The sequence below is a fragment of the Sciurus carolinensis genome, chromosome 3 (assembly GCF_902686445.1).
Source record: "Sciurus carolinensis chromosome 3, mSciCar1.2, whole genome shotgun sequence".
In the NCBI taxonomy this organism is placed as follows: Eukaryota; Metazoa; Chordata; class Mammalia; order Rodentia; family Sciuridae; genus Sciurus; species Sciurus carolinensis.
The window spans coordinates 58,375,282-58,388,930 of NC_062215.1; the positions used below are offsets into that span (position 1 = coordinate 58,375,282).

The window sequence follows — 13,649 nt, forward strand, 5'->3', positions numbered from 1 at the left end:
TGCAGGTCTTGTGCTCAAATCAGATTATTTCTGTTCAATACATTCCTAAAAGTAGAATTCTGAAAAATAAATGTTGCATATTTAAAATACTGGTTATTTCTGCCAAACTGCCCTTCTAGAAGGTTGCACCATGCTATCAGACTGTTGGGCCTTGGTGGAGGGTAGGAGAATACTGAGAATCACAGCTATGTTTTTTTGGTTCTGATGGGCAACCTCTAGCAGCTGAACTTTCCCCCATGCTTTGCTGACATATTGTCAGAGCATGGCACTTATGTCAAGACTTGGCATTCACAGAGTGCCCTCATTCCATTCTGAGTATTTTTCTATGTGATTCCTATAAAATGGCACCTAATCTCAGCCTAGTTGCAAAGTTCCCAAATAGGATTCATAACCTCCCTTATCTATATGGGGTGCAGATGCAGGTGGGCCTAAGTGACCTGGGAGAGATCAACTCACTGGAGAATAGGAAAGGCCTGCCTCTGACTTTGGGCCCACCTCTGGCTCATCTGTCCCACCAGGCACCAAATTCCTGTATTGGCTAATAACCATAGATCCTCAGGATATTGGGACAAGGAAGGCTGTCACTGAAGTCAGTCATGAGATTGGGTGGGTAGGTCAGGAAGGGCAGAAGGATAAGCTGGCATTTTCAGGTGAGGAGGAGGGTTGAGGGAGCCTGGAGCCTGGTCCATTGCTGTGCTTGTGTCTTTGTTGTTGTGGGGCATGATATCTGGAGAATGGACATGAGCTTACTGTTGGACAGTAAAGTTTGGAGCTGAAGCTTAGACTTCAGGCTCCTCTATGTGGTCTTGGCACAGGGAAACTGAATTCCAGTGGAGGCAGGGCATCCAGAATAGTGTCAGGGCCTAGGCCTTTCAACAATGGAAGGAGAGCCCAGGACATCATCTCTGATAAGGGCATCTTCTGGGACACTTGCACAGAGACCTTCCCAGAGAATGGCAGCCACTCTCAGGCCTCTTCCTGCATTGCTGATTGAAACAAAGTCCAGCATGGTTTTGGGGATCCCACATATGTGTGGAAGACACTGGCCCACTCAAAGAGCCTTACTAGAGGGCTTTCTGTAGAAGAACCTGGTACCAGGACCAATTTTCTAAAACACCCTCTTTCGGGTTTCCCATGCCCTCTGGGAACACTGTTGCTCAGGTCTGTGTAGTTGGACAGGACCTTATTACCCATGGCAAATCAGTTCAACCGTCTCAGAGTCACACTGCCTGGACTCAGTATAATCACTGATTTCATCTCAGGGCACTGGAAACCGGTGCCCTGAGTCAACATCAGGAAGGCAGGTGCGAGCTGGAGCCTGTAGGCAGAGGCTGCTGACACAGTTCTCCTGTGGGACTTCCTAGGAGGTTTTCTACTGCGGTTCCAGCATCCTGAGAGATCCTTTTGTCTGCTGTCCACAATCTGGCTCTCAGGGTCTGGGGGTGTTCACTCAAGTCCATTGCTCTCCTCTTAGAGAACCAGGATGTCTCCACATTAGAGCTGAACTTCATGGCTTGCTCATGCAAGCAGTGACTCAGAATGCCTGCTGGAAGCTAAAGAGGGTGGGCCCTACTTTCCATCTCTCTCAGCTGAAGGTCTCCATCTCTCTCAACTGAAGGTCACCTTCTCAGAGATGACTTGGCCAACCATTTTGATGAGCCAGCTGCTCTCCAGAATAAGATTTTGTTTCATCTTTGCCTTCCCCATATGAATTCTGGTGCTCTGGGCACCTCAGACACACCTGCTAGCACACGTGTTCAGCACACAGATGTTCAGCAAGAATTCTACTGAATGACCTTCTTCTAAATCCCCAACTCGTATGCCCTGCCCCTTCTCTCAGCACTCTTACAATGAATTCATCATCTACATTAACTTTCTCTTATTCCCTCCTTGTGTAGAAGCACCATTCAGATCTGGTTGAGGACAGAGATGGAGAATTTTCTCTACATTGTGGGGCTCGCTAGTTGAACTGGGTCTTCCTACTGCAACCTGGGAAGTTCCCTAGTCTCCTTTCTGAGCAAAGGAGATAAATGACCCACCTGCATCTCAAGGGCCTGGGATGATCAATCCGTACCTACAAAGTGCTCACAGAATGAGCTGTCTGCCTATTAATTCAGGAACTAAATAGAAAGCAATTTTTCACCTAGGGAAGACATTCTCCATGCAGATGCCCAGTGTGGAGACATCCAAGATGGGAGAGAGAGGAAGGCTACATGTCCAGTTGCTCTGTGGATCAGGACTCAAGCAGTGGGAGAACTGTTCACGGAAGGTGGGTGAAAGAGGAATTTCACTAAAATTCAACATTGGAGAGTTGGAGTGTCTTAGAGACTCAGAAATTATGGTGCACTGAACAAAGAAGAAAGAGTATGTTGGAACCAAGCCAGTTGCAGCAACCATGCTGGTTGACCCCAGAGGAGAGGAGAACAGAGGAGAGAGAACAGAGAGAGAAATGCAATGGACAAATTTGGCACAGAAAGTTCTGTAGCTCAGAAAGGCAGCCCAAACTCAGCTGATCCAGAACCTGCACAGCCATCTGGTGTTGGAAAAGGGCACTGTTTTTCAACTGACCATGGACAGCTGAGGTGGGAGCCATCTCAAGGAGGCCACACTCCAGCTTGCTGCTGTGGAGCTAGGAGACCATAGCAAACACCGTTCTGGCAAGTACCCAATGTGTGACCCAGGGTTTACCCGGCGGAATGTGAGTGAAACAGGCACAGAGGAGATTTTACCTAGGGGGTTTCAAATAAGGGATACAAAAGGGAGCCTATTTTGCTTTCCCTTTGTGTCTGATGGCTCATGTGACCAGTGGAAGTGGGTTGGAAATTTGAAAAGGTGGTTGTTAGTGCACCCAGGTACTCATCCCAGGAAGGCTATGTTTGAGGGCAGCAGAGTATGTGGAGTGTTGCCCACCATCACCACCACCACACCCTCAACCCCCAAACCCTGTAAGCAGAATTCCTGGGAGGCTCCTGAGACCCAGACTCCCAGCAAAGATTGGCAGCTGCAAGGTGCGTGGGTGAGACCATCCATTCTTGTTAATTATTATTTTGACCACCTCATTGGAGACCTTTTCTTCATTGTTCATTAAAAATATTTTTTCCTTTTTTTTATGTGTGCTTTTGCTGTGCTTCTTGGTTTGTGGACATATATACATACTCATATTTCTTTCTGTTTTTCACTTTTAGCATTTTTAAATGTAATTATTTTTTTCTTGCCTTGTCTTTTGAGGGCTAAGCATTTTGTTTTATTTTGGTTTTGTTTTTTCCTCTCCTTTCTTCTCCCACTAACAGGAAATTCTCTTGTTCTTTATCCCTTTACTTTATTTTTCCTCCTCATTCCTTATAATTATAACCTGCTATATCTCTTTTGCATTCTCTCCGTTCACATTTTAAACATTGTAAATTCTCTTCTATCTTCCTATTAAATTTTCTTTTCTCTTAATGAACTGTATTCTGACCACCTTTTAGATCTAGTTCATTTATAAAACTTCTGACCCCACCATTCAAGTTGCAATTATTGCTTCTGTGGATGACTTAATTGACACACTGCTGTTTGCCTTAATGCCAGATCTAGTTCACAGTAGCTTTTGCTGTTGGCAATTTCTGACTCCCCCCTGGAATCTTCCAGGGTGATTAGGTGAGCTATAGTCACATCACTGTGGCAAGGTTCAAGCCATTGTCCTGCAACTCAGCAGGTGCTTCCTGCATCATCTCAAAAATACATATTTTTTATACTTAGGAATACATTTTATTAGAATGGAAGTATATAAACCAAGAGCATCAGGAAAAGATATGTATCAGGAGGAATCCAGAGAAGTTGAGCGCAGGTTTTTGAACATTTCCCCATCTAGGGTCATACAGGACTTGCTTTCTCTTTAGCAGTAAACTATGTGGACATGTGCAAAATGTCTCTGCACAGAGAAAACTGTTCAAATTTTGGTGTCTGAGGCTTTTATTGAGAGCCAGTCACATAGAGATGTCATGCTACATGACAGACAAAGCTCCTGAAACTTAGGATCCCAGGTAGGAAATCAGATGCACGTCAAGTATGCTGATGTATGTATAAAGTAATCCTGACAGGCTGAAATGACATGGTCCATTGCCCCAGGTATATAAAACATAATTATCAACCATTAACATGAGAACATTCTGAGGGCCACTTTCCCAGGGGTTGGCTAAAGGTCAGGCATCGTTCTAGGTTCCCTTGAAGATATGCAAGGACTGAACAGCAAGACCTACTCAAGAAACACTTTCCTCATACTCCACATGCCCTACTCAAAACTCAACAGTGCCCCATTATATGGGTGAAATGTATGTGTAAATTTTGACATATAATAAGATCACATCTAGTCATTGGTTAAACTGAGATTTGAAGCTATGGTGGGTTTATTCTCACTTAGGCTGTTCTGCCTTCTCACTACCAGCTACTAGTGTGCTGAGTATTTACAGATCACCCAATCCACTGGGATGAGCAAAACCCCTACTTACTATAAATTAGTCTTACTATAAATTAGTTAGATCTTCCCACTCTGCTGGGGGCACATAAAGATGTCTTATGCTCATTCATATATGACCTCCCAGGGATTCTGTCTTTGCACAGGAAGTTTCCCCAGGTGTGTGTCTATAAGGTCATCATAATTTATAGGTGGTACAATGTTGCTGCTTATGTGCAAGATACCTAAGAGATAGTATATGCATTTGAAAGTTGGGGAAGCATGGTGTGCCAGGCATGGTAGCACACACCTATGATCCAAGCTACTCAGAATGTTGAGAATGAGAATCACAAATTTGAGGCCAGTCTAGGCCACTTTGTGAGACCCTATCTCAAAATAAAAAATATTCTGAGTAGCAGTCACTGGCAGGGGACTTGCCAAGCTTTTGCAAGCTCCTGGGTTCCATCTCCCATCCCCAAAAAAAGCATTGTGGGTGCTATAGACTTGAATTTCCTACTGGTATTACCTATTTTAAAAATAAAACTGAAAAGGAATAAGTTGCAAATTATTCTGGTTAGAAAAGACCGATCTTTAAAAACTGCACAAATAGAAGCAAAAGTTGTCATCAAATTTTAAATTATCATGACAAAATTTTAAATATATGCAAAAGTAGGGCAAGTAATACACTGAACTTCCATATAATCATTACTCAGATTAAACAACTATCAGTACATGGCCAGTCTTGTTTCAATTAGACTTATCCATTATCCATTTGTATCCTAAAGGATAAAAACTTCTTGAAATGCACAAACACACTGGGTGCAGTGGTGTATACCTGTAATCCCAGCTCCTCGGAAGGTTGAGACAGGAGAATCTCAAGTTCAAAGCCAGTCTCAGCAAAAAAAGCAAAGCATGAAGCAACTCAGTGAGACCCTGTCTCTAAATAAAATAAAAAATAGGGCTAGGGATGTGACTCAGTGGTCACATGCCCCTGCTACCAGCCCCCCGCACAACACTACCATTATTTCATTTGCAAAATAATGATAATACCCTATGTTTTATTTAGATATCAATGTCACTAGAAGATCTGACAGGGACACCTTATAGGAATAAAAGTTATTTTGATTCATGTTTGCAGAGGTTAGTTCTCTAACCAGTTGACTTCATTGTTCTTGGCCCACAGTGAGGCAGAACATCATGGCAGAAGGGTAAGGCAGAGGAAAGCAGTTCTAACATAGCAATCAGAAGCAGAGAGAGCTCCTTTCGCCAAAGAAAAAGTATAAACCTCAAATCCATTCCCCCAGTGACCTACCTCATCCAGGAAATCCTACCTGCCTCCAGTTACTGCCCAGTTAATTCATATAAGTGGACTGATTCACTGATTGGATCACAACTCTCACCATCTGATCACTTAATCTCTGAAAATGCTTGCATTGTCTTATACTAATGCTTTTAGGGGACATCATATCTAAACCACAACATTCTGCCCTGGTCTTCAAAAGCTCATGCTAAACTCACAATACGAAACATATTCAGTCCATTTCCAAGAATTCCCATAGTCTAAACAGTTCCAGCATTGCCCAAAATTCCAACACCTCTTTTGAGATTCAAGGTAAATTTTTTCCCTCCAAATATGTACATCTTCCAGAAGCAGTATCTCTAAAGTAGATGCATCAGGGCAGTTATCAAGAGCCCTGCACTTTAGGGAACACCCCTTGCTGGTGAACAAAGAAGTAACCTCCAAGAGGCATACTGCTGGACACTGTGGTGACCATGCCAGTAGAGGTGGTATTATGTGGCACAGGTTCTGACAATTGAAGCAAGGAGGAAGTTAGTTTTTGCAGCTATTTATGGAGTTGGCCCAATGAAAGTGCCAGTCAGTGGTCTGTGTATCATAGCCATCTCCAAGAGCTTTCTACAACACCTAGGATATCTTTGGAAACTGCGAAGAGGTCCTTCATAGATAAGAAGTGGGCAGCTTTCACAAGTAATGCCCCTGCCCATGCCCCATCACCAGGGTCTACACAGTGCCCAGCCAGTGTCTTCTGGCCCTCAAAGCAGTGACTGCAGGTTCCCCAGCCCAAGTGCAGGAGACCCAGGAGGGCCTGTGGCCAAAAGCTGGGGCCAGGAGAGGGAGACTGAGACTCCCAGCAGAGACAGGGAAGTAATGGTGGGTGGAGGCAAGGCAAAGGGAAGTGTGGGAAGCCTTGAGAGATTTCCCTGTGTCCTGGGAAGAGAATCTGCAGAAGCCAGCTCCATATATGGTTTCTTATGGAAGGTGGATAAAACTTAATTTTAGTCATAAAAGGAAGGCTTGCTGGGAGGAGGCAACAGGGCTGTGGATGCGGCACCCAGCTCAAAGACCCTGAGTGACTCACTTGGCAGCTGCGTCAGGTGCAGAATTTGGCAGCAGCCTTGGAAAGGGCTCCTCAGAGAGGGTGTCATAAAGACATGTGCCACAGTCACCCTATTCTGCCAGATAGACACTGCATCTTACCATGATAGTGGCTAAGCCTGCATGTGGGGTAAGCTTGGCCCACACCCAGGTTGGTGGCCCATATTGGTGTCCACCTTTGGACAAGCAGTAGTCCTGTTAGTGACTTCCTATTTGCTAAGCTCTCAGAGGCCTAAATACTTCTCCTGTCAGTCGCTGTGCAGTGTCCACACATGGTGACAGAGCCGAGTGGCACTGCCATTCTAACGTGGGCTTCATCCCAGACTCTGTTCATTAGTAGTTTCTTGTTGAGACCTGTGCAGCTTTGCCAAGGCCTGCTGCAGGTTTTCTCCTATGAGTGCACGTGGTCTGACCCTGAAGCCCACCCGTGTGACTCGACCTTGGCCAACTCAGGTCTGAAAGGTGGAGGACTCCTCAGGCTCCTGGGCAAAAGGGGGATGCAAGCCAGTGGCCACAAGGAACCCAGTGAGTTCCAGAGTCCCACTGTTCACTTGTGGACACTCTGCAGGGCTGGTGCTCAGCACACTGACACATATCCTAACAGCATGACAGTGACCATCCCCCCACCGGGGGTGTTGGATGAGGGCAGAGAGGAGGGCTCTGAGCCACATGGCACCACTTCTTAGCTCTGTATCCTTGTGCAATAGTCCTTGTTTCTCTAGGCTTCCACTTGCTTATTAATAAAATGGGAATGACAGTGGTTCTATCACATGATTGTTCTTCCACAGTTGTGTGTCTCATTGGTGTGCGATTTTTCTTTAAAATATTTATTTATTTATTTATTTATTTATTTATTTATTTACTTTATGTATGTATTTTTGGTACTGGGCATTTAGCACGGGGGACTCTACCACTGAGCTACACCTCCTGCCCTTTTTATTATATTTCAAGACAGTCTCTCTAAGTGCTGAGGCTGGCCTAGAACTTGCATCCTTCCACTTCAACCTCCTGAGTTTCTCGGATTACTAGCACCCAGCAAGCTGACACAGTTTTTCAGAGTGAGACTTGACTTTGTCAATGATGAAGTTGCTACGCACATACAAAGCAACCTGTAGTCCACCAAGGCAGTCATGGAGACTCTACTTCAGAAGCTCCAGCAAGTGTATCAAATTCTAGCAAAACTGTGAAAGTAGCAATCCTGAAAATCCCTGTGCTTCTAGTAACTAACCATATGAAACTGCATCTCTGGGCTGACCACCAGGACAGGACATCTCCAGGATCCAGGAAGGAGGGAACTGGTTGAGGGATGGGTGGGCTCAGAAGCCAACACTGCAACCTTGGGCAAGCCTGCCACTTGGAAGACCCTGGAAACCTGAGTTTTACAGGGCAGAGAACATGAACTAATGAGATATATAAGATTGGAAGCATCCATGGAGTCCGAATTTCCAATGAATTTCCAATGTAACTGCAATGAGAATGTTCTCCTAACACTGCCTACCTAGCAGCAAGAGATGAGAAGGAAGCTGCCCTGTTTGGAATGAAGGGGAAGGAAATACTTTCTCCTGAGAATCAGGATAGATAACCTCATGTTGGTTTAGGATTTATGTTATCTACACCTTAGAGGCATTCCAAGACAAGTAGTTGTGTAGAAAATAAAACTACTAGTCCAGTAGAATCAGCAGGACCAGTGAGACCCAAGATGGCTTTCAGCTCCATCCCCAAAAGAACTGCCCTGGATTGTTGATGCTAACAAATGTCAGGTTCCAAAAGCAGTGGGCATCAGTAGAGACAATCCTCTCCTACAATCAAGATGATACATAAACCTCAAGAATCTAGAAGAAGTACCACAACATGAAGAAAATAAGAGGAAGGGATTACTAAGTGTGAAAATCCAAAAAATCAATGGTGCTGAAAACCGAAACACAATAGAATTAGCATCAGTTAAGCTAAATATTCTGTTTGGAAAGATGAACCTACCAGGTAAAACAAGACAATGCAGAGAAAAGGCATAAATAAATAACACTAAGAATAGAAAAGGAACCAAGTGAAGAGCAAATGAGGAAGTTTAATAATTAAGAGTGGGAAGCGGGTGGACTTGGTGCATACTGTGTGCATGTATTGAAACATCACACTAAACCCCATGAATATGTAAAGTTAATGCATGCTGCTCAAAACTTTTAAAAAGGAAAAAATAAACAGGAACAGTTAAAATGAATAAAATGAAATTAAAAGAAAAAGAAAAAAGGTGGCCATAATTACACTTTAAGAATTTATATATTATTAAAAGTTTCTCAATGGTAGTAAAAAATCAAGTAGACTAGAAATCATTGAAGGAGATGAATAACTCAGACTTACAAATTTAGGACAGTTACTTGGTTTCTCTCAGTCTGTTTTCAGACTTGTACTATGGGAAAAAAGTGTATCTTCCTCTTGGAAACTTCCGTGGATTGAAACATGCACAAAACACTTAGGACTGCACTTGTCACTATCAGTTCCTCACTAACTGTTGACTTTTATTTATTCTTTTACAAGAATAGCCATTACATCCTTATAATACTGAAAAACTGGGAAAACATTTTAAAATGTTTATTAAAATATTAATAATAAAGAATGATTAAATAAGTCATAGAAGATCTATAGGATCTAGGAGTCTGTACCTGAAATTACAAAGGAATGCACTCTATTTGTAGCAACAAGATCTCCTAGATGTCTTATTTTATGCTACAAAAAAAGGAAATTGCACAATAGTATATAGTGGATGATGTTATTTATGTTTCAAAATAAGAGAGAGGGAGAGAGAGATTGAAGGGACAACTGGGATGGAAGTAGAGGTTGATTTTGGTGGTAACTTTCGAATTTTACTTTTGAATTTTCACAATGAAAATGGTTGGCACAGTATATATGGGATGAAATTTTAAAAAACTTAAACCACTTTAAAAATAACTAGATCTTTACCAAATTTTCCTGGGGAGGAGTCTGCGGGGCTGTAGAGGTCATTACAGCACATTCAACCATACCTCCTTAACACCCTTCACAGAGAAAATTCACTTATAACCAAACTATGGAACCAGCCTAGATGACCATCGAAAGATAAAAGGGTAAAGAAAATGTGGTATATGTACACAATGGAGTTTTATCCAGCCATAAAGAAAAATTAAATTACATTATTTGCAGGAAAATGAATGTAACTAGAGACCATCACATTAAGAGAAATAAGACAAACTCAGAAGGTCAAGGGCCATGTGTTTTCTCTCGTTTCTGGAAAGCTAGAGAGAAAAAATCAGGAGAAAGGAGGATGGGATGGGAACCTCATGAAAAGCAAAGTGAGATCAATAAAGGAAAGGGACTAGGCTTGGGAGGTGAGGAGGGAGGGAAGAAGTGCTGGGGAGTGATAGTGACCAGATCACGCTGTTCCATCGTGTGCATGTATGACTATGTAACAACAAATCCCATCATTATACACAGCTCTAATGCACCAGTAAAAAATGTGGAAAAACTCCCCCTCAGACCTCCCCTGCTTCTCCAGGCTCCTCTCCACTCCCCTTTGTTGGGAATCACACTGTTCTTGCCCTTTTCCATAAACAGGTAGAACTTCCTTGCCTTACTTTCATTTGTTTCCCCCAATTATTTAAAGTAGATTCTAATTCAAGCACCCAGACAACACTGACTGGATCTAACTTACAGCTATGTACCCAGCACTATAATCAACACGTCCTTTTTGCTTTGTCTAATTTTTTATTTAACAAAAAATAAGATGTCATAGGGTCAAAACTGATACTTTTTGAGAAACTAAAAAAGAAAGTTTTGGGTAATTGTTATTATTACTAAATGCTAGTGATCCCAGACCTCTCCTTACCTCTTGGGGTGCAGCTCGGCATCTGTACCCCCGTGTTAGAGCGCCTTTGACCTCTTTATTTCGAAGGCTGTAGATGAAGGGGTTCAAGGTCGGTGTGACCACCGCACATGCCACACTCCCCAGGAGGTTGTATTGCGCTGAGTAAGCGGATGATGGCTGGAAATATACTGAGAGGACAGAGCCAAAGAAAAGCGACACCACCTCCAGGTGGGCCCCGCAGGTGGAGAAGGTGTGGCGCGGCCTCCTGTGGACTGCACTCTAAGCACCGCAAAGAGGATGTGCCCATAGGAGAGGGACACGAGAAGCAGCGGGGTCAGCACCACCGCCAGGCCCTCAGGGAAGATAGTCTGCGGGGGACATGTCCGACCGACATCGCCAAGCTCAGCATCACCATCACATCACAAAATAAGTGGCACACAGGGCTGAAGCGGATCTAGGAGAGCGCAGAGATAAGCAGCATGTGGAGCAGCGAGTGCAGGTGGGCCACCGCCCAGGACGCACCCACCAGCGCCGCTCAGCGCCAGGGTGTCATGACCACAGTGTAGTGCAATGGCCACAGACCACCACTGCATGGTTGTAGGACATGGCAGCCAGGAGGTAGCTCTCTGCGATGCCCAGAGCCACAAAGAAGTACATCTGGGAAAAGCATGCTTAGAAGGATATGGCCTGGCCAGGGTGGGGCAGGCTGGCTAGCAGTCCGGGGACTGTGACCCGTGGTAAAACAGGCATCCACGAGGCTCAGGTGACCCAAGAAGTAATACATAGGGGAGCTCAGAGCCCCATCAGACCTCACCAGTACCACCATGCTCAGGTTGCCCAGGGCATTGAGAAGATAGATGCTGAGGAAGAGCAGGAACAACACCGGGTGGGCGACTGTGTCATCCATCAGGCCAAGGAGGAGGAACTCTGGACCCGAGGTGAGGCTGACCAGAGCCATTGAGGACCCTGCCAGGCGGGAATGCTGAGGAGTGAACTTCCTCCATGTTGAGGTTCTATGGGTAAATTTTGATACACATCCCACACACAGAGTATTTACCAAAATTTTGATAATACAGATTTCTTCTTGCTAAAACAGGTTGAAACCACATTGCTCATTGAATGGTTCTGATCTTACGAAGAAACTGCATTTCCCAGGGGTGTTCTAAGGTAATGGTTAAGTCTCCAGTTTCCTTGTAAGTCATACCTGATTTTGAGTCCTGACTTTACTACTAAGGTAGTATGTCCTCTCTGAATCTCAGTTTCTTCTTTTTTAATGAGGAAAATACTAGTTTCTATCCTCTGACTTGGTTATGAGGATAAGTGAGTAATAAAGTTTAAATTGTTAGCATAGTGCCTGACACATAATGTCTTATAACTTTTATCTGTCTACTCATCATTAGTCTATCAAATTCATCATCATCATCATCATCATCATCATCATCATCATCATCATCATCTAGTCAATGAGTTAGGACCCAGGCCTTCTAAATACCAGTCTAAATCTCTTCACAAAACACCTCACTGCATTTGCCATTCATTTTCACCACTCATTGTGTGCTAATTCACAAATCGTAAACCTTCTCTGTAAAGGATTCTATAGTAAATATTTTAGGTTTGAGGGTCATACCATTTCTCTTGCAGCCACACCACTCTGCCTTCATAGTGCAAAAGCAGTGGCCCAGAAGAAGTAAATGAGTGCCCATGGCCATGCTGCAATAAAATTTTACTTACAAAACAGGTGGAGGACTGGAATTGCCCTGTGGGATGTGATTTGTTGACCCCTGTATAGGATACTGGGGGAGACAGGGAAATGAAAGAATCTTAGCTTATATCCTCAAACAGTTTGATCTGGACCAACATGAAGAGGGTCTTTGTGTTTCTAATTTTATGAACCATGTGGAAATAAATTCTTCTTCTTGGAGGAGTTTGGAAAGAATTCAAAAAAGGCGTGGGATTTGAATCAGGCCTTGAAGAATGAATAGGAGTTCACCAAACAGATGTGTTCTGGTGTAGAAGGAGAGGGTATTCCTGACAGTGGGAAGAGATTGTGGGGGTTGTTGTTAAAGGAGGCATGGATTGAAGAAGGCTAAGCATCCACATTATGACACCAAGTCTCTGGGCAAAGCTTATTCTTCCTCTTATCTCAGTGCATAAAATAAGTAGTATGAAAAACTATTACATTTCTTAGTTAGCCATGACTTCAATGATAATTCAGGAATAATGCACTCATTTTGTCTCCCATTCTGTCTCTTCCTTAATACACCACACTCTTCTGTTGCTCCAAAGTCTCTACAAGTCTCTACAAGTCTCTTAGTTCTGCTACTAAGCTAACCTGTCAACCCTTTGCCAGGAACACTGGTCAGGCTTTGATGAGATCCCAGAGAATGGACCAAGTCAGCTCCTACCAAGGACCACCTCGCAGGAAGAAGCTGCATCTCCCTGCCTTGTCCAGTGAACTGTATAATACAAAATATATACAAAAATACCTGTTAAATGAAGTTTTTTTTGAAGAGCAATGAGTGAAAAACATAAATGAGGAAGGATGAAGAAGAGAATGATGGGAAAAGTCCAATAGCCATACCTAACCTGTCAACTTCCCAGGACAAGCCCCAGATGTATCCTGCTTTCATTTTTCTGCTTCTCTGTCATTGTCACCCATTAGCTGTTCCAGAGAAATTACCTTCTTAGTTCCTGCAAACCCCACTTCTTGACCCATCATAAAATAGGAGCATGCAAGAGCTGGATCTCAGCACCCCTCAAAGCCATTCTTATCTTTTTCAGTGCACTATTCTCCTTTACAGAACCCTTGACCTTCACTTCCCAACCTCTCTTTAGGTAGCTACTTGATGCAGCAGAAAGAGCATTAGCTGAGAAATCACAGCCACGTGGGTTTTCATCCTGACAGCTATGTAAACATTTAATCACATTCATCTCATCTATAAAATGAGGATATTGATTCCTGCTTTGCATGACTGATGTCAAGATTA

The 13,649-nt window shown here is 43.5% G+C and overlaps 2 pseudogenes; both read right to left on the bottom strand.

The window, feature by feature from the left end:
• The window catches only part of LOC124979392 (myomesin-2-like), a 347,584-nt pseudogene that overhangs the window by 104,219 nt on the left and 229,716 nt on the right, over nt 1–13,649 (bottom strand).
• LOC124981134 (olfactory receptor 1361-like) lies at nt 1,293–11,620 on the bottom strand (annotated as a pseudogene).